A 21,037-nucleotide genomic window follows, 5' to 3' on the forward strand; every position below is an offset into this window, starting at 1 on the left:
AAATAAAACGAATATGGCTATTCTTTGTTTATTTATATAACATTGTAGCAGTTAAATTCAGTTGACAACAATAAATATTTTGATGTTTCTGAATTTTTGAGATCAGGATTGATTATTCGTATTATTTGGATACATCGGACTACTGTTCTCATCTTGAATGTGATTTTATAACACTTCGGTCGATGTAACCTCCAACCTTCTTCAGGTGTATCTTGTCGAACTCGGGAATGTTTTTGTCGCACTCGGGAATTTGGACGGAATGCAAATAACCAAGCCAATACACGCTGCGACATCGTAGCGGAGAAAGTTAGTAATTACATTGATTTTAAAAAGCTGAAGTATTAAAAAAATCCTTAAGTGTGGAAACCAAATAAGAAAGTAATATAAACCAACCTGAGGTACGTTGAAATAGAAAAAAGTATAGAACAGAAATTATACGAATTCAAAGAAAATGAAACTTCCAGGGTCGAAAAAATTACTGTTTGTCATCCCTGAATCCACACCCCAAAAATAGTTGCACTAGTATCGGCTGATATGATACAAAATGATCATAAGTGTCAAGAAGTATGGAAAACCTCGGGAAGAAGAGTGCTATCCCGATCCTCGCTGGAAGGGCGTTGACAGTTTTGGAATAATGATGTAGTTTATTGGCACACAAATCTAAGAAAAAGTTATCAACAACAAAAAAATTAACAGTTAAACAATTATTACGAGAAGATTTGCAAATAAGTCAAGTGTACTGAAAAAAAAACAAAAAAACTTGTCACTCAGACTCCAGGGAACCCCACTATTTTTTTTTCTTTTTATATCACCGAGTAATGACGCGTGTAATAAGAAATAACAATAGACTAAATTGGGTGTTGCTGACCTTTAAGCTTAGCAGGTTATGTCTACAGAACCACGACCACGATAGGTGTCCGGATACAGTTCTCTGCCAAAAGAAGCAAAGTTAGAACAAAGCCGGTTTTTAATGTAGAGAAGATCTAACTTCTTCAAAAGAGGCATCATCATCAGCATAATAATAATAATAATAATAATAATAATAATAATAGTAATAATAATAGTAATAATAATAGTAATAATAATAATAATATTTTAAAAACAAATTATATTATGTTTTAAAAACAATATATACGCCGCTCCGCATATGGGGGTACTAAATTGGTTAAAGGGAAAATTATTCCCAACTCGCACTTAGGTAAAAATGCACTTTCGTAAATAATTGAATTAATTCAAAACATATCGAAAAAACAAAAACAAATAAAATCTACATATATACACACACACACACACACACACACACACACACACACACACACACACACACACACACACATATATATAGACAGACAGACACGTTCACTTTTATATATATATATATATATATATATATATATATAGACACGTTCACTTTTATATATATATATATATATATATATATATATATATATATAGTAAATTATAAAATATATATGGCGATTAAGCTACACTGAATATTCTGCGTTTAATCCACTATAGGATTCGTCAGGCTTATGCGCGAATTCTGTGGTTGCTTCTTGTTTTTATATATGTTGAGGATTTCTAGTTAGCCAATCAGCTTTCTAGTATTCACCGCGCCCCTTCCTATCAGCCAATGGGCATGCATTTTATCGAACAAAGGATCTGTTTTAGAACTAGGTTAGTGGTTTAAGGTAGATCTTTTCCTTCCTTTATATATATATATAAATATACCTATGTGTACACACATATATGCACATATACATACATACATATATATATATATATATATATATATATATATATATATATATGTGTGTGTGTGTGTGTGTGTGTGTGATCGTTTATGCATATTCATGTTTGTTTAATTTATTTATTTGTTTGTTTTCTATTGTTATTGTTAGTTTTAAAGCTATTTTGTATCGCTATCCTAGAGTAAGTTTTATTTTGTGAACACAGTTGTTTGCTATTTCTCGTCTACAGTTTAATAGATTTTGAGGTTCTTTAAAGTACAGGATAGCATATTTTTCATGTCGGCATAATTTACATGGGTCGTCTAAATGTCTGCACGTGGTAGCTTGTCTCATTATTTTCCATTCGACTACCGGCGAATGTCCGCTTTCTTTGAGTTCCCAGTATTTATTCGCTAGTGTTGTTTTTATACGGTGTTTTTTGTTTTTGAATGTACTTTTGTGGTCATAGTATCGGGTTTTGAAATCTAAGGAAGTCATGCCTATGTAATATTTCTTGTTATTCGGGTTTTCTTTCGCAATAATAATAATAACAACAAACCAACCCCGGACAAGAACAATCATACAATAAATAAAAATACTAATAACGAACAAGATAAATGCAATTGTAGACACCGCACACTTTGCCCAGTCCAAAATAAATGTCTAACAAAAAGTGTAGTTTATCAAGCAACAATATTTGCGAAAGAAAATCCGAATAACAAGAAATATTACATAGGCATGACTTCCTTAGATTTCAAAACCCGATACTATGACCACAAAAGTACATTCAAAAATAAAAAAACACCGTATAAAAACAACACTAGCGAATAAATACTGGGAACTCAAAGAAAGCGGACATTCGCCGGTAGTCGAATGGAAAATAATGAGACAAGCTACCACGTGCAGACATTTAGACGACCCATGTAAATTATGCCGACATGAAAAGTTTGCTATCCTGTACTTTAAAGAACCTCAAAATCTATTAAACTGTAGACGAGAAATAGCAAACAACTGTGTTCACAAAATAAAACTTACTCTAGGATAGCGATACAAAATAGCTTTAAAACTAACAATAACAATAGAAAACAAACAAATAAATAAATTAAACAAACATGAATATACATAAACGATCATATATATATATATATATATATATATATATGTGTGCATGTATGTGTGTACACATAGGTATACTTATATATATATATATATAAAAAGGAAGGAAAATATCTACCTTAAACCACTAACCTAGTTCTAAAACAGATCCTTTGTTCGATAAAATGCATGCCCATTGGCTGATAGGAAGGGTCGCGGTGAATACTAGAAAGCTGATTGGCTAACTAGAAATCCTCAACATATATAAAAACAAGAAACAACCACAGAATTCGCGCATAAGCCTGACGAATCCTATAGTGGATTAAACGCAGAATATTGAGTGTAGCTTAATCGCCATATATATTTTATAAATTACTAACAAGCTCTACCTACGTATCGAGCACTTTTGTAAGTAAATACTTAGTTTACGCATAAATCTTCGTATATTAAATTTATGTGAGTAAATGAAGTAGTTATATATATATATACATTTTGTTTTACATGGTAGTCACCACTTATCAAGGTCCGGATGTCACTCGGGGATAAGGGTTATTTCGTGTACAGTAATCAATAGGATAATATCATAATAATCGTTAGTAATGGAGATTTGATAAATTGAATTACTTAAGGGGCAGTTTATTAGGAATTTGTTTATGTAGGAATTGAAGACATCCAAGTTGTAGTCAGGTATGAAACAGGCAAACGGAAGAGAGTTCCACAGGCGTGCACTTCTAAGAAATAAGCTTTGTTCGTAGAATCTACGTTTTGATTTAGGCACAGATAAAGAGTGGGGAAAATTATTGACAGTGGTTTCAGCTAGATGGGTGTTTTTCGTGAAAGATTGGCGAGGGGGGACCGGAGATTAGAGCTCAGACGAGCACTTACTCACAGATTAATTAATATTGATTATTTTGCTATATTTTGCTACATTTCCTCTAAAGATAAGAGCCATGGGTTGAAAATCCAGGTATTAAAGAAAGAACTTTAAATTTCTTGTATTCCTTGTTTCAAATATTTTTTTTGTTTAATAAATTTATAAGGCGGAAAAGAAAGTGAAAGAAAATCTGACGTCTTACCTTTACTCCATGACGCGACCGGATGTTTGGAACGTTAAAATTAAGCAAAGTCAATCCAACCGTATCCAGCGTATGACTTGCAAAAATGGCTCGCAAAAAATCGACCCCTCCTTGTAAAAAACTGCCCAGTTGAGGATGCAGAAATTAATTTTTGGGGCCAATTTTTCGATATTTGTCGTCCAAGACGTCGAGCTGCAAAATGATACTAATCTCATGAAAATTCGTCGTCTCTGTCAAAAGTTTTAGGCATACATACATACATACATACATACATACATACATACATTTAAAGAGACAGGTAAGATTTATATTATAGACTAGCATGGGTGCCCGGTGTTGCCCGAGTTTTTGTAGGTGTGTGTTGAGCAAAAAAAAGTTGTAATACACAGGCAGGCTCGAACCCGTGACGTGAAGGCGGAAAAGAAAGTGGAGGTGTGTGTAAGGATGTTGATTGAGCAAAAAGAAAAAAAAAAACTGGTAGTAGGCAGGCAGGCAGGCTCAAAGCCGAACCGCGAAGCAGCAAAAGAATGTAAAAAAACAAACCGTGACGCGTTAGCTGTTGCGCCCATCGCCAAACCGGAAGTGAAGTAGGTTTAAATTTAGCTAGACAACCTAAAAGTGGTGATGATTTTTGAAAATATCGGAGAAAAAGCGACCCCTCCTTGTAGAAAAGTGCCCAGATGACGGTGAAGGAATTAATGTTTTTGGCCAATTTTTTTATATTTGTCGTCCGAAAAGTTCCAGCTTCAAAATTATATCGATCTCATGAAAATCCGTCGCCTCTGTCGAAATATTTTGCGAGACATACATACATACATACATACATACATACATACATACATACATTGAAATAGACAGATGAGATTTATGTTATAGACGACTTACAGAATTGAAGATTTTACATCATGCTAAAAAAAATAAATGGTAAAATGGACGACATTTGAATTTGGAATATAGACTTTTGGTTATTTATTTGTTTCATATATATATATATATATATATATATATATATATATATATATATATATATATAAGTTAGAGAAAATGTTCAAACTAACATTTTTAAGCATCTGTATAATAATTTATTTCACTCAAGCTCATCAAGTACCTATGGCTCGCTTATCATTAGTGTTTTGGTTGGTTTATTATTTTTTTTAACTAACGGGTGAATTAATTGAAAGTATTTCAGGAATTAAGAAAGCAAATAGCAAGTCAGACAACTCACATATTTCCATAATGTGGCATTTTTTGTTTGTTTGTTTGTTTTTGCTTTCTAGTTTGAGAAGTTTTTTTTTTTTTTTGCTTAACTTCATCGATTTAGACTTTTTTATATATATTAATATTAGTGTGAAAACTGGCGATAGTTAATTTTCCCGACATTTCTGGCGGCGAGTGTACACGAGGAAGACTATAGCTTACAACAAAAATCACCCTAACATGTGCCCCCGTATTTTGTTGTTGCGCGCTTACATTTTTCATTTATTTTTCAAACTTTGAAACTACTACTACTACTAGTAGTAGTAATAGTAGTTACAACATATCAACCATCGTCAGGTGTTTTCATGGCGAAATTGTACCAATTTTTGTATATGATTGTTTGTTTTTGTATATTAATTTGCTTTAAGAATCGTATGAGAAGGTTGCGTGTTCAGATCATCTTTTTTATAGGAGTTAATCTTCGCAAGGACTGGAAGATCAACTTCTATAATATTATGTAACAGAAAAAGGTCGCCAAACGAAAAAAAAAAAAACTCCAATAAATAACAAATAAGTAATTTATTTTAGTGACCTACACTCTTGGATGTTATTAGCCGAAAATTAACACAGTGTTACAGAGAAGGATATAAGAAAAGGTCGATCACCGAAGTTCTTCGACCTGCATATCTCTCAGTTGGAGATTATAGAAAATGAGACGAACGTCCATTTCTATGTTTAAAAAAAAAAAAAAACACTACTTTATTGAGTTTTCTTTGTTTTGACGTAATACAAGTAGAAACGAAAGTAAAATAAATGTTAGTAAAGAATACTTCAATGAGTATGGACGAAAAGAAAAGATTAGAACGTCTAAGTGTTGCTAAATAAATATCTCGTTAATAGAGAAGAGAGAAGAGTCGATACAGGAAGGATAGCATCAATATTTCTGTTTGTAAGGAAAAGAAAAGAAATGAGAATTTTTGTTGCGTACCAGTCAGCCCGTGTATAAGTATTTATGTAGATAAGTGTATATGTGTGCTTTATATGTGTGTGCGGCGGTTGCCATTTTGAATTCTTGGGTCTTTTTGCCTAAGTTGAACCCAGAGCTAGAGGCATGGATTTATTCTGTTGGATCTCAAGACAGAAGCCTTTGAGGTTCAGTTAGCTGGTCGGAAAGACGAAGAGCCTAGTCGGCGCTCCCTTTTATCATCTCTTGTTGTGCGCTCAGTTCGTCTGAAAGATGGTCTCTGAATGGGCGAGTCAGAAATGAAGTTAAATGCTTGTACCAATCAGAGCCGAGCTTAGACATTAAGTACAAATTCAAAATCGTATCGTTGGTTATCGTAGAACCGTTGCTACAAAATAACTCTGCTGACAAATTAACCAGGCAATACGAGAAGACATCTTTCTTCTTTTTTTCTACTTTCTAGCTTGAAAAGTTTCTTTTCTTATTTTCTTTCTGTCTTTATCAATTTTTAAGGCACTGGAAAGTTCTCTGATTGTTGTCTGCAATTGTTATATATTAGGACCCTGCGCCAGTGGGTAGATATGTCGTCTAGCATGAATTTCTAAATTGTTCATGTCGGCACGGCCTGGCAGGGAACACAGATGAACTCAGTGCATCTAGCGTGATTGATGCGAGGGTTCAGAAGTCAGATCTCTAGACAAAACACGCTAGAAACAAGTGTTGATAATTACAAAAGAAATTGTCACGTGTTCGAGGATTGGAATAGAGTTTTCAGTAGTTCACGTCGGAGAAGCCGAGAAACAAGACGTGGCCGAAAGTGTAGGGATCTAAGTGAATATTTCCTCTTGACCTGACCGTTCGTTGACCAATTTTTAATTAAGTAAGAAAAGTAAGTAGAAATACATTTTAGCCTATATTTTATAAGGGATTAATTCTTGGTCTCTTTCTGTGTGTGAATGAACTTTTCTCCCCAATAAAACCTTTAAAATGAATAACAAGTCTCATTGTGTGTCTATATATGAGTGTTATTCTACCTGAGTTAAACAGCCTGTAGACGATGCACCAATATAAATCAACAGCTGCGCACATTGGAAAGCGACAATGGAAAGAATGAAGACCAGACCGTATATATATATATATATATATATATATATATATAGAGAGAGAGAGAGAGAGAGAGAGAGAGAGAGAGAGAAAGAGAGACAGAGAGAGACAGAGTAAGAGGGAGTCCTGAAGAGAGGTAGGACGCCGAAACACGTGTGTACGTAGATTAAAAAATAATAAATAAATAAATAAATAAATACGTCCAAATAAAAAGAGAGCGACTTTCTAAGAAAACACCGGATCTCCAAGGTGGAGATGATAACCTTAATATCGTTTAAACAATCAACAACAAAAGTATGTATGTATATATATATATATATATATATATATATATATATATATATATATATATATATATATATAATAAAAATTACAATTAAATTTACCAAAATGATCCAAGATGGTAAAACTTAAGTATATTATAAATATTAAATTATATCAATCTATTTACACATTCATATCCTGGGTGTATATTTACTTATATTTTACTATATGCATTTACTTACATGCTTACTTGCTTTATCCGGAATTTTCACATACCGGCCATCCTCTCCCCTTAATTTTTTTATTTTATTTTTTATTTATTTTTTTATTTTTTCTTTCTTTCTTTATTTATTTATTCCATTTAGTGTCTTTTAATAACTCTTGCTGACATTGTCTTCAGTAATAACCTGTACATTTCAGTTGACCTCCTTTTTGCCCTATATTATTTGCGCCTTTTAACGCTATTCTGTCTGGGTCATTTTGACATTTTCTTTTCTAATTTATATTTAATTCTATCACCATTTAATTCTCTCTCTCTCTCTCTCTCTCTTTATCTCTCTATCTCTCTTTCTCTCTCTTCTTCTTCTTCTTCTTCTTTACTGATTTTTTTTTTTAAATTACACTTTGTTCTCGGCAGCCGTGTTGAAAGCATATCTTATTTTTCTTTCATTATTATTGGAATTTTTCCCCCTTTTCCTTGTACATATTTGTGAATTATTCCACGGATTTCGGCCTTTTGGATTATTTTGGACCATCTTCCAATTACGCGATTTCCTTGGATTTTACTTGTGCGAATGGAAAATTAAATTAACTTTCTGGGACTTACATTTTTGGATTTTAAAGACATTGGATACCTTACCTTTCACCTGACTATCCATTCACGTGAAATCACCTTTTTCTTCACCATTGTCCCGCTGCTTCACTTTTTGTTATCAAGTAAGATCTTTGACTTACTTGCAGTTTCATCAAATACTTTTGTATGCAAAATCCGATCCTGCATTTTACTAATTCCTACCCTCTGATGAGAAAGAAAAGTATTTCTTCTAAACTCCGCGGATTAAGGACTATCCACTTATTAAGTGTTTCCTTTTCAGATTAAATATGTTTTTAACTCATTTCAAAGTGTTTTTAACATGTTTTATTAACTATTTGCTCTTTACATATATATATATATATATATATATATATATACATATATATATATATATATATATATATATATATATTAGATATTAAGAGGAGATTATAGATAGATATATAAATACCCGTTCATATATACTTTTCACGATAAAGTTAGAACTCAGAATTAGATAGAATCGAGCAATTCCATCAACAACGACAATGGGTCTGGCGTTGTCCGTTGTCGATGCAATTGCTCGATTCTATCTAATTCTGGGTTCTAGCTTTATCGTGAAAAGTATATGTGAACGAGTATTTATATATCTATCTATAATCTCCTCTTAATGCCTAATATGTGTAGAAAAGGCGGTTCATCCTTCGTAGGGATGTGATGTGATGTCCTTCAACAAATAAGGTTGTTCCGAAATCGTGTCTGGGGAGTCGGCTAATTTCAGTTAATGTTTGTAGATGTGATATCTACCGCCTTCATACCAGCCGTAACTATCTTAGTTGTATAGACGCGTTACTTGTCACATCGTAGAATGTAGAACTGGATAAAAATATAAGAATTTAAAAAATCGAGGCATAGCCAATAGATTGCACCATGGCCCATATGGTTAGGTCGTCAGTACTGCACACTTCCTACGGTCTTGGTTCGCGCCTATGTCGGAGCACGTCACTGATGAGATGCTGTACATCGAAACCCGCTTTGGGTCTGGCGTTGTCCGTTGCAATTGCTCGATTCTATCTAATTCTGAGTTCTAGCTTTATCGTGAAAAGTGTATGTGAACGGGTATATATATATATATATATATATATATATATATATATATATATATATATATATATATATATATATATATATACTTTGATTTAATTGAATTGTTACTTGATTGCTCACCAGCGATAATTCGTGCAGGTGCACAAATACGCGTTTTGGTGAAAAGACGATTTTTTTTCTTTATTTAAGATTGTTCATTTTAGTGATTGTTTATATGTAATATTACACAATTCCCAAACGGGCTGAGAAGAGTCTTGAAAAGTTCCGGTTGAAATTAAAACGCCCTGGAGTCTCATTGATCGTCGTGTGACCAAACCATCTCACAGAGGCTGTACTACAAAAGAGAAAAAGCAATGGAAATGTCTATGACTGCTACAAGAACGTCTGTTATTTCTAAATTTTCACCAATCTGGTAATGTTTTTAAAAAAAATTGCTTAGTTGAGCATTGAGACCTTTTGACCCAATTTATTTTCCTCTCCATGAAAGCAAAGTTAAACAAAAGATCGTTCTTCATCAGAGGACATTCAGCTTCCTACGAAGAGACTCCCAGGATGGGACGAAAATATAAATTGCTCCAGCCAAGAAGGATTTCTCCTATTATGATTGAGGACATAACAGATACTACACAACGGAAACTTTATTTTCAAAATATGGGTACTGTGCAGTTTACGAACCGTGCTGAAATAATAGCGTTTTATTTAGAAAACCATTCTTAACATGGGTGGGGTTGTTAATTAATCTACTTTCAATTGTTAAATTAATAAGCAAAAGATATCGTACAAATTGAATTTAACTTAAAAATAGTACTAGGACTTATACTTCAGTTTTTAGGGTATACAATCAATGAATTGGTTCCGGGCACACTTGGTTGTCACCAGATCTCTGCATACCCTTGTTTGTTGCTTATCCTCTGTATATCCTAACTTAACAAAGCGCATTTTGACCTGTTCATCCGAGCAGCAGAGCACTGTTGCTTCCATTCTATCAGTATTTGTCCATCCCGGGGGCCAAGTAGTAGGAGTGCCCATAGCTGTTAGCAGTTATCCCCTCCCAACACACGACACATGATGTTATTAAAATTTATGGGGAAGCCCGAAGGCCACGAAGTTTAGGAAAGACTGCTGGAAGATGCGACAGCGAGTCTACGCACGCATCCCGATATTAAAATTTATTTAGGAATTTAGAAATTAAATTACAGGAAATTATGCAAATAATATTAGATTTAGTTAGCATGGTTTTCTGCTAAAAAATAATATTTTGAATTATATTCACGACATATTGTCATTTAATTTTTAATGATAAATGCCCGCCCCATCCCTATCCCGGAGATTTATCTCCTTCTTCCACCCTTAAAACCAATGTGATAAAGTCTTATTGCTCCGAACCTCTGTTTATCATTTCGTTTTCAACACTCAATGGAATAGTTTAAGAATCTGTTAGAATAGTATGTACCGCAAAACGACCCTGGTGTCTACTGTCTAACTCTGTCCCGTGGGGAGGCATTGTAAATAGGTACACTCAATTACAACAACAACCACCCCCACCCCCACCACCACCACCACAACAACAACAACAAACCACAACAAACCACAAAGAATTTATTTTCATTAAATTTGATGGTTAAGATGACGTGAGAGATGGGAAGGGGAGGGGTTAAAACCTGATAGAGAAACACGAGAAAGAAAAGGCAATAGGGCCGGAGAGAGAAATGGAACAAATAAATAAATATAGATAGATAGATAGATAGATAGATAGATAGATAGATAGATAGATAGAATAATAAAAATGTAAATAAAACTGAGATATCCGAGAGAGAGAGAGAGAGAGAGAGAGAGAGAGAGAGAGAGAGAGAGAGAGAGAAAGAGAGAGAGAGACAGACAGACAGACAGACAGACAGAGACAGACAGACAAACAGACTGATAGAGAAAATAAGTGCGCGGAGAAGGAATGGTCAAACGGTATACATTCAGAGAGGATGAGAGTAATATACAGAAATTTAGTAAGAAATAAGTAACATGATGAGTAACTTGCAAATTGCAGCTGTTTAGAACATTTTTTTCAAACATAACTCAATCCCAAAATTAAAGACTAACATGATGTTGTTTTGGGGGGGTTTTTTGTGGTCAAAATATATTTCTATTAAAAAAACAAGTTAGTAAAAAAAAAAAAAACGTTGAATGAACTCAGCTTTATTATATAAAAAAAAATAAACGACTATCTCTGCTCCGGAGATGTATTTTTTCTTTCCTTTGAAATTCCCATGTGATAAATTCTTCAATTATTGCTCCCGGGTTCTGTGTATAATTTCTCTTTCACATTCTACAGAATAATCTACGAATCTGTTAATGAAAAAGTAATCGATTTCGCGTCCCGTCATTAAGAAATTGGTTGCGCGTAATTAGAACCACAACAAACCACGGAGGATTTTATTTTGCCTTTTTGTTCGAGATTAAATTTTAATTATTAACAAATAAAATCACCAAATATCGATAACAATTCGTCGGATTAAATTATTCATTACAAGATTTTTCCCATATTTTCCGGCTTCATCATCAACCGCATTTGATCTCCATCTCAGGTCCATCCTTATTCCTGACTTGCGTTCCCACAGGAAATGTTAGATACCATAAAAGATCAGTATTTTCAAGATGCATTCTGGATTTCTTTACCTGCCTATCCACGAGGCCAACGTTAGGCGTAGATCAGTTTAGAGCGAGAATCCATTTCCCCAAAAAGGGACACCTAAGTTTGGTTGCGAAAATAACCTGCATAGATTCATCGATAGATACTCACGGATGAGAGTGCCTCGGGTGGTAGGTATTGAATCCATCTTTCTTGGAAGGAAGGAGGCGAAAGAAATAAACTCTGTCACCTCCGAAAAGAAGGGAGTAATGCCACTGAAGCATGACAGATAATATATCCTTGGCCGGGATAGGAACAAAAATCCCTGTGTCCCGTCGACACTCCATCGCAAATGAGAATTCTTAATGTGACAAGCAAAGTGTTTATTTGTTTAGCGGTTGTATTTAGGTTAATTACAAGACTACTTATCATAGAGTAAATGCGGTATTTTGGTGATTGCTGAAGTGGAACTTGCTGAAGATGAAAGAATAAAAGGAACAATGCTTAGACGAATGGGTCCAAATGCGCCTAGTTAAGAGCAGCAGACAGCGGATGATCAAGAAATCCAATCCATCAACTTTTAATGGTCTTGTGGCTAATTTGTTAAATAAATATTTTTTTTAATTATTTCCGGATAAATGAATCAAAGCGCAGTAGCCGCTGTGTATTGGATCAAAAGAAACGATATCTTTCTTGACAGAGGCAATTTTCGTTTTTCTCCCGATTTGGAGTGCCTATTTTGGGGAGTTGTATATCCCGACATTCTGGTTAGGGACGACAAATTAAACAACGACAGATGGTTCCTGCTGTGTTTTTTTTGTTGTTTTTTTTTTTGTTGTTGTTGTTGTTGTTTTTTTGTTTTTTTCTTCTTCTCTTTTTTTTTTTTTTTTTTTTTTTTTTTTTTGCTAAAAATCTTTGTAAAAATAAATAAGTTTTATTTTCAGACCCAGGAGGAATATATTACGAGAAAAAAAAAAAAAAAAAAAGAAAAAAAAAGAAAAAGAAAACAACTAAAAAAACGAGTCAACCCTAAAAGAAAAAAATGTTCCCTTAAGTTAAAACAAAAATAATATTTGTTTACATTTTTTTTTAATTGTAAATGTTTTTTGTAGTTGTCATTTTCCTTTACAGTAAATGTTTTTTTTTTTTTTTTAAAGAGTTTATGTTTACCCTCGTGTGTTATAAATTTAGTAATATTTCATAAAAAGGTAAATATTTACTTAGTTTACACCTTCACATTTTCCTTTAAAATGATGATTTATACAAGTTTTCGCGTCTGCTGAAAACGAATATCGCATTTAAATTTTCCACAAATAAGTAGTTTTTCGGATATTAAACAATGTAATTCCTCATATTAAAAGTGGTGGCCATTGTTGTACGCGCAAGCGCGCATATTTTTGGCGTACAACAATGGCCGCCACTTTTAATAATTTGCGGAAGATATAAATGCAATATTCGTTTCAACACACCCGAAAACTTTCAAGAGTCGTCATTTAAAAGGAAAAGGTGGAAACCAAGTAAAAATTTACATATAAAAGTTTAATTAAATGATGCTTCAATACAAATGTCCGCCGGAAATTTCGCTTTTTATCAGCTGTTAAGAGAAAAAAAAAAAAGTGTCTATCACAATTGGAAAAAAATTTTCGCTTTTCCCTTTTCGTGCCTGGCATCAGGCGAAATGTCTACGTTCTTTCCAATAACTTTCCGTCCGTACACATTACCAAGGAACTGCTTCTCCGCAGATTTCAAATCGAATGTTCCCATTTACTTGCTTCCTCTCGAGGAAACGTAGTTAGACAAAAAGTCATTTATTTATTTATTTTGTCAGAAAAATCTAGCTCCCAAAAATGCGCACCTTGAATTGTGGGAAAAATAAAAATGGCTGCAGTCTAGAAGTACTTCTTCTTCATCAATGGTAAGAAAGATGATGTGTAGCATCAGAGAGGATGAGACAATTTGCTCCTGGCAATAAAGGCCTATGAAAAGGGGGGGCTGCTTTCTTTACATGAAAAAATGCGAGTATGTCTAATGTTGCCCTTATGGGAACGTCAGTAAATATGAAACACTTAAAAACGTTGCACATGCGCAGTTTACGAACTGTGCTGAAATAATAACGTTAATATATAGAAAGTAATTCTTAACATGGGGAAGGAGCGTGGTTAACTATTCTGTACTCTCACCTAACAATTTAAAGGACAAAAAATACCGTAAAAATGAAATTTAACTTGTAAACCTTATATAAACTATAGCACAGTCCGTAAACTGCACAAGTGTCAGAAATTTCGTGAAAAATAGTGAATAATTCCACCCCGACCTTCCAAGCTTATAACTCCTCGAAAAATGTAATTCAAGCCCTATTTTTTTTTTCAATTAAAGTAGCGAGGACCAAGGTTTCATTAAAAAAAATAAATAAATAAAATAAAAAAAAAACGAACAACGTGGGTTTTTTGTTTTTAAAGGTTTTAAACTTCGGACTTTACAGGTAAATTTCTAAAAAATACTACTTTTTTTGTTTTAAATTTGAATATATTATTTATTGACATTTTCTCTTCAATTTGTGATATATAACACTTTGGTGAGTAAATTAATTATTTACTTTTTAATAGACATTTCAAAATGGGAGGCATGAATTATTCGACTCCCTGTCTTTCCAAGCTTATAACTACTCGAAAAATGTAATTCAAGCCCTAATTTTTTTTTCAATTAAAGGAGCAAGGACCAAGGTTCCATTAAAAAAAAAAGGAAAAACAAACAATGTGGTTTAAAAAAAAAGGTTTTAAACTTCAAACTTTACAGGTAAATTTCTAAAAAACACTACTTGTTTTTTGTTTTAAATTTGAATATATTATTTATTCACCTTTTCTCTTCAATTTGTGATATATAAAACTTTGGTGAGTAAATTAATTATTTACTTTTTAATAGACACTTGATAATGGGGAGGCCGTGAATTAAAAAAAAAAAACGTTTGTCTAAAATATTATATTCGGTTAATTGGAGAGAGCATAAAATTTCACATTGGCCCTGAAAATATCGTAAAAATAGAATCAATAGAAAAATTTTGATAGATTTTTAAAGTTTAAAAATTGAAAAATATTGAGTTCGTAAAATTCATTACTGTTTTGTTTTTTTTAAATAAAAAAAATATTTCTATTACTTTTAAAACAACTTTAATAGTTTCTTTTGGAAGTATAATCCATAAAGAAAATAAACAACCCACTTTTAAAAGAGAAATTACGAGTTTTTTATATTTTATTCGCAGTTTCGTGTTAGGGGTGTCAAAAATTCCTACAAAAATTCTGATACACCTACTGCACAATTACCAAAAAAGAAATCATTAATTCTAATTTGTGTGTTTTTATTCTTTTTAAATATTTATCATCGCACAAACAACTGAAGTGAGAAAGAACAGATTTTAAAATTTAGACATTTTTGAAGTTAAAAATTTTTATCAAAAATTTAAAGATTATTTGAAAAAAGCAAAAAAGCAAAAGGGATGCTGTACTAGTAAGTACGGGCAAAAATGGGCGGACAAAGATGGGGGGCAAAAATGGGCGGACAAAGATGGGGGGGACATAGTTTTGAAAGCCGATTAATCATATTTATTTTGTAGGTTTCCGACTACTTTTTGATTGTATTTGAAAGATTAAAGACTAAACTTAATTTTCAAAAGGAAAATAATATTTGTATACGTGAAAAAAAAAATTATGAAAAACATTTTAAAGATAATTAGTAAAGTAAAGTCCTAAGATATTGAATTAAATTAAAAAAAAAAACGTCTTGTTTGTACAAAACTTAAATTAATTAGCCCCCAAACCGAGTGATTCTGCCGGTTCGCAAAACGCAACAAACTAAAATATTGTAAACACGGAATATATGAAGACCCAAAATTTCAGGCAGTCGAAAAACTGTGAAAATGACGTCATGCAATTAAAAGGGAGGAAGGGGTGTGATAGTTTTCTTTTTTTTCCCGGGCGTGCATCGTACATTCCTATTCTGAACGTTTGTATAAATTTTTCCATTTTTTAATTTGAAATGTGAAACCTATTCTTAACCTGGGGATGGAAAAGCGTTTTTGTTTATTTGTATATTTTGTTTTGTTTTAGTTTTTTTTTTTTTTTAAACTATTCTAACAATTTAATAATAAAAAAGATACCATTTTTCTATGTTCCTGTGTTTAATTTGTTTTTTTTTAATTATTGTTCAATATTATATAAAACAAAAATATGTTACGCCGAAAGTTTCACATTCTTTCAAGCAAGGAAATTATTAAAATCTTGCATATAAAAATTATGCGAAACCTGTAATTTAAAAAAAAAAAAATAGAAATATTTTTTGCAATAATAAATTTTTTGTGTGAAAATATTAAATAAATAATGCTTAATTCAATGGTAATATCGGTAGTTCGAGAAATTCATTTTTCTTCACGTTATATCGAATTCATTAATACGGACTTTAGGGGCTTTTTTCGCTATGTTCCTGTAAAAATTATTTTTTATTGTTACAAATTACGATGCTTTATTTATATATAAAAAAAAGCAAAAATAAATTCTTGCGTTTTTTATTTACTACTGAAAACCATAACTTTAGTAAAGGTATTTTTTGTTTAAACAAAATAATAGATTTTCACTAAGATTTAAATAAAAATAATTAGTCCATTATATTCTGAGATCATTATTTGATAAATACTGAAAATTTCATTAAAATTGGTTAATTTTCTGAATTTTGGTGAATTTTTTAAGGGAGGGATCAAAACGTTCATACATTTTGAGCATCGGCTATCATTTTGCACGTACCTACGTACTAGTGTTCTTCATCTCTACATATATATATATATATATATATATATATATATATATATATATATATATATATATATACAAAGTTAGTTCTGTTTACATGTCCGTGTGAGATAGATTTTGAAACTAATTAACCGATCATAATGATTTGGGGAACACAGCTTCTAAGCGTAAAGGTTGGTAATGTGGGATATATTTGGTATAATGTAATTTATGCAAAAGTGGTTGGATGGAGAACCGTCGTAAAAATTTAGATACCGCCGATATTTTCTAAAATATTAACCATTAGTATTAGGCATAAATTAATACATTTTCTTAAATTTTCTGGCAGCTTGAAGAAACTAATAAAAAAACTAAAATAAAAAATGCAAAGTTGTACACTTGCACAATCACATCAACTGCTGCAAGGTTGGACATGAGGTTATTTTATGGGGGGGGGGGGCTGAATACCTTACCCCTAAAATTGACACTTCGAATAGGTGAAAAATAGCTGTGATCATATTTATCGACATTTCTTGGTACCCACAGCCTAAACAGGGCTCCATCAGTCTTTGAGAGACTATGGATACCCAACGAAGGGGGGTGCCTGCGCGTGAAATTTCTGTGGCAGGAGGTGTGCGCAATCTCCAACCACACTTCTCCTGAGTCGACAATTATCAAATACCAGTGGCAAATGAAGTGTATGTACAGGACAACTGGAAACAAATGCTGAGATAGACGGAAAGAACATATAGCGCCTAGAATTCCCAAATGGTCACCCATCTGGTACTAACCAGGTTCAACGTTGCTTAACTTCGGTGATCTGACGAGAACCGGTGTCTCAATGCGATTATGCCTAAGTGATGGGTTTATTACCCATCACTCTTTCTGAAGGAGGAGGAGGAGGAGGAGGAGGAGGAGGGGGGTAATGGCAAGGAAGATGACCCTTGGAGGACTAAACAGAATCCTAAAACTGTTCTGTAAGATGACTTAATAATAATTTAATTAATTAACGAGCGTTTTCTGGTAGTTAACGCATATAATTTAAATTCTATTAAAATTTTTAACATTTTGAAGAATTTAAGGAAAAAAGTTAGTGTGTGTGTGTGTGTGTGTGTGTGTGTGTGTGTGTGTGTACGCGCTCACGCGTGCGAAAATAAACAAATTATTTTTTATTTTTTTTTTTTTTTTAAACTCCTACATCGAAATGAGTTGGACTGGGACAAACTTTTATCGCAGAATATTGTTTACAAACTTGAACTTTTATTTAATTACTTTCATCTCAATATTTGTTCATGCAAAATTGATTTAGAGATAAAAAAAAAAAAAAATTAAATAAAAATGTTATTTACCTTCAAGGAAGTGTTTTCTTCTTGTTAACTTAAAATTGGTCCGTCAACTTTGTCCGTGGTTTTTAAGTTGTACACGAGCGAGCAGACGCTACGCGTGTATGTGGAGGCGGGTCGAATTAAGAACCAGCTGCCGCGCGCACAATTCACAACATATACAAAATATATATATATATTTTTATTTTACAAATTAATATTTAATCATTATTAAACATAGGGAAAAATAGAAGACTTAACTGTTCATCTACAACAGAATTTTTTCTTATAAGGATCGAAGAGAGAAAAATTATTTCGGCTGTTATCGGTAATTCCCGGTGCGCTGCTTATTCCTCATCTGTTTATGAAACATACAACGTATACTGCTTTTTCATACGGCAATTTTTTGCAGTAGATTTTTACCACTGTAGTTCTACTGCATTTTCCTACTGTAGTTTTCTGCTGTATTCCTACTGCACTTTTCCTGCTATATTCCTACTGTACATTTTTGCAGTGGATTTTTCCAATAGTAATAATAAAACTTTGTAGTAACAAAGTTTTATTATTACTAATAAATATTATTTTATTTCCTAACATAAATCGATTTTAAAAAAGACAGAAAAAATATTATTTTATTTGTTTGACGGAGCTGCAATGAAAGCTTTTTAAGTGCAGTTAATAAATAAATACTACTGCTGCTGCTGCTGCTGCTGCTGCTGCTGTTCCCAATCGCTGTTAATCTACTTAAAACCCGCTGGCTTTTACTATCGCTTCTACTTGTTGATTGGAGATTGGCTAATAACTGTTTGCAATATAGTGGTTAGTTTTTTAAACATGGTCCATCCAACTCAATACAGTGACATGGCTCACTGCATCTATATAGTTTCAAGGCTGGGTGACTCAATACTGAAAAAAAAAAGAGGGCACGGACAAAGACCATCCAATTGGTTAAAATTTTACCTTTTGCCCCCACGATGTAGATAGAAAAATAGAAATGCGATTTTATCTTTTTTTCGTTTGATTACACATCAGCACTCTGAAAATACCTAAAATTAAATACACAAATAAAATATTTTACTTTAGAATGCGGGGTTCGTTTACTCTTTAAATTTAAGCTAAATTTATTCTCAAATTCTTGACCACATAACTTCGAACAGACGAATAATAACTAATAACAAAAAAAAATATATGATAATTACTCGTTCTGTCTTACACTATGTCGTTAAGAATTGAACGATATGTGTGATCATTTTACGTTGTATTTATAGAGTCAATTTTACCGGAATTTCTGCATTTTAGCTTTCTTTATTTTTTATTTTTTGGAAGAGTTCGATTCGGGGCAGGGGAAGGCAATCACGAAATTTGCGGATGTTCCCACCCACCCAATAAATTTTCCGGAAATGGACGTGAATGCACTGAATTTTGATGATAGGTATTATTTTATTTTAGAACAGAAAAGAATTATTGATTTTTTTTTTTTTTTTTTTTTTTTTTTTTTAGGTTCGTAGACATGTACTAGAGAGCGGAAACGATATTTACAATTTTAATTTATTACGAAAACGGAAAGAAAAAGAAAAGTGTTCGTTTAAAACAATCATTTAATTCAATAAATATTTTGGTAATACTTTCCACTGTGTTACTACATTAATCTATTTGTTTTCATTTTCCGAAAATTTTCACCAAAGTTTCGTAAATTTCGTGATTGTATTCGGGATAAGCCGAATCGAACTTTTCCAAAAGAGAAAAACAAAGAAAGCTAAAATGCAAAATGGCCAATTAAACTCGACTTTAAATTTTCAAATATTTTTAAAAATATTTTTTCCTTTAATTTCAGGTATTTCTACAGCGTTGTCGTGTAATCGCACATACATAAAAATAAAATTTTATTTTTATTTTTCGTTGGCAACGTGAGGAAAAAGGTTAACATTTTACAAAAACTTTTAAGGAAATGTTAATTTCTGTCGCACTAAGATAATAAACCGGGTGTCACCTACAATTTAAACGAGTCAAAAATATTTTCTAAACCGAACATTTCCTTCTATTAGTGGTGCCATTACTTATCAAGACCAAGATGTAATTGAGGGTAAGGGTTAATGAGATGAAGATGAATACTAGCTGAAAAGTGAGGAACACTATGTGAGTATTGACATGAAGCAATAGTATAAATTGCGTTCGATTATTTTTACAAGAATTTGTTGACTCTGGTTTTGAATAGGATCAAGTTGTAATTAGCGGGGAAGCAGTTCCACAGTAATGTTGCATGGATAAGAACCCTTTGCGAAGTCCATTGAAAGTCCGCATGATTCTAGACACATAGAGAGAGGGGGTATTCTTTTTTGTCGTCAAAGATATGCGAAATTTTGCTGTCTTACAAGGAATAATCATTTGATGCGTGTTTATGGAGATTCATGGAAATAACGATAAACATGTTGTACAGAAGAAATTATCCCATCTGGATTCAAGGGAAGCGAGTGTTTACGTCTGCTTAAATCGTAATGTTACTTCTCTTCATTAAAACTATGTTTGTTTGTTTTTTATTTTTTTGCTGTTGTTTTTTTTTATTTGTTTTTTTTTTTTTTTTTTTTTTTTTTTTTTTTTTTTTGCGATTGATTAAGAATGACAATATTTGACAATAAATGTCATCACTAGCAACACCGTCTATATGAAATGTACTAGCAGCCCGGACGTAATATGCGCTTAAATATGATATTGTTGACTGATGCAGATTACATATTTATTATTATAGAGACAATTCTCTGTCGATTATTATATTAAACCTAATATATAGTAGTGAGCTCATAAAAAAATATATGTAGATATGACTTGGGTTCCATCAGCTAGAATCGAAACCAAGCATACAAATCTCCACCTTCATTCCTTAGCCGTCTTCTTAGAACTTCTTCGCAAGGGGTTCTTATCTATGCAACCTTACTGTGGAACTGTTTCCCCGCTGATTACAACTTGATCCTATTCAAAACACACGT

At 32.5% G+C, this 21,037-nt stretch overlaps 1 protein-coding gene across 2 annotated transcripts in view; it reads right to left on the reverse strand.

Annotated features, from left to right (window-relative positions):
* LOC145259910 (sodium/calcium exchanger 2-like) overlaps window positions 1-18,398 on the reverse strand; it is a 323,080-nt gene extending 304,682 nt beyond the window's left edge. For both annotated transcript variants that reach the window (XM_080117847.1, XM_080117843.1), the window contains exon 1: window positions 18,081-18,398. The gene's annotated coding sequence lies outside the window, so the exon portion shown is untranslated. The remainder of the gene's footprint in view (window positions 1-18,080) is intronic.
* Window positions 18,399-21,037: the final 2,639 nt, after the last annotated feature.

The sequence above is a fragment of the Euprymna scolopes genome, chromosome 35, assembly GCF_053919585.1.
Source record: "Euprymna scolopes isolate OS-2025 chromosome 35, ASM5391958v1, whole genome shotgun sequence".
NCBI lineage: Eukaryota > Metazoa > Mollusca > Cephalopoda > Sepiida > Sepiolidae > Euprymna > Euprymna scolopes.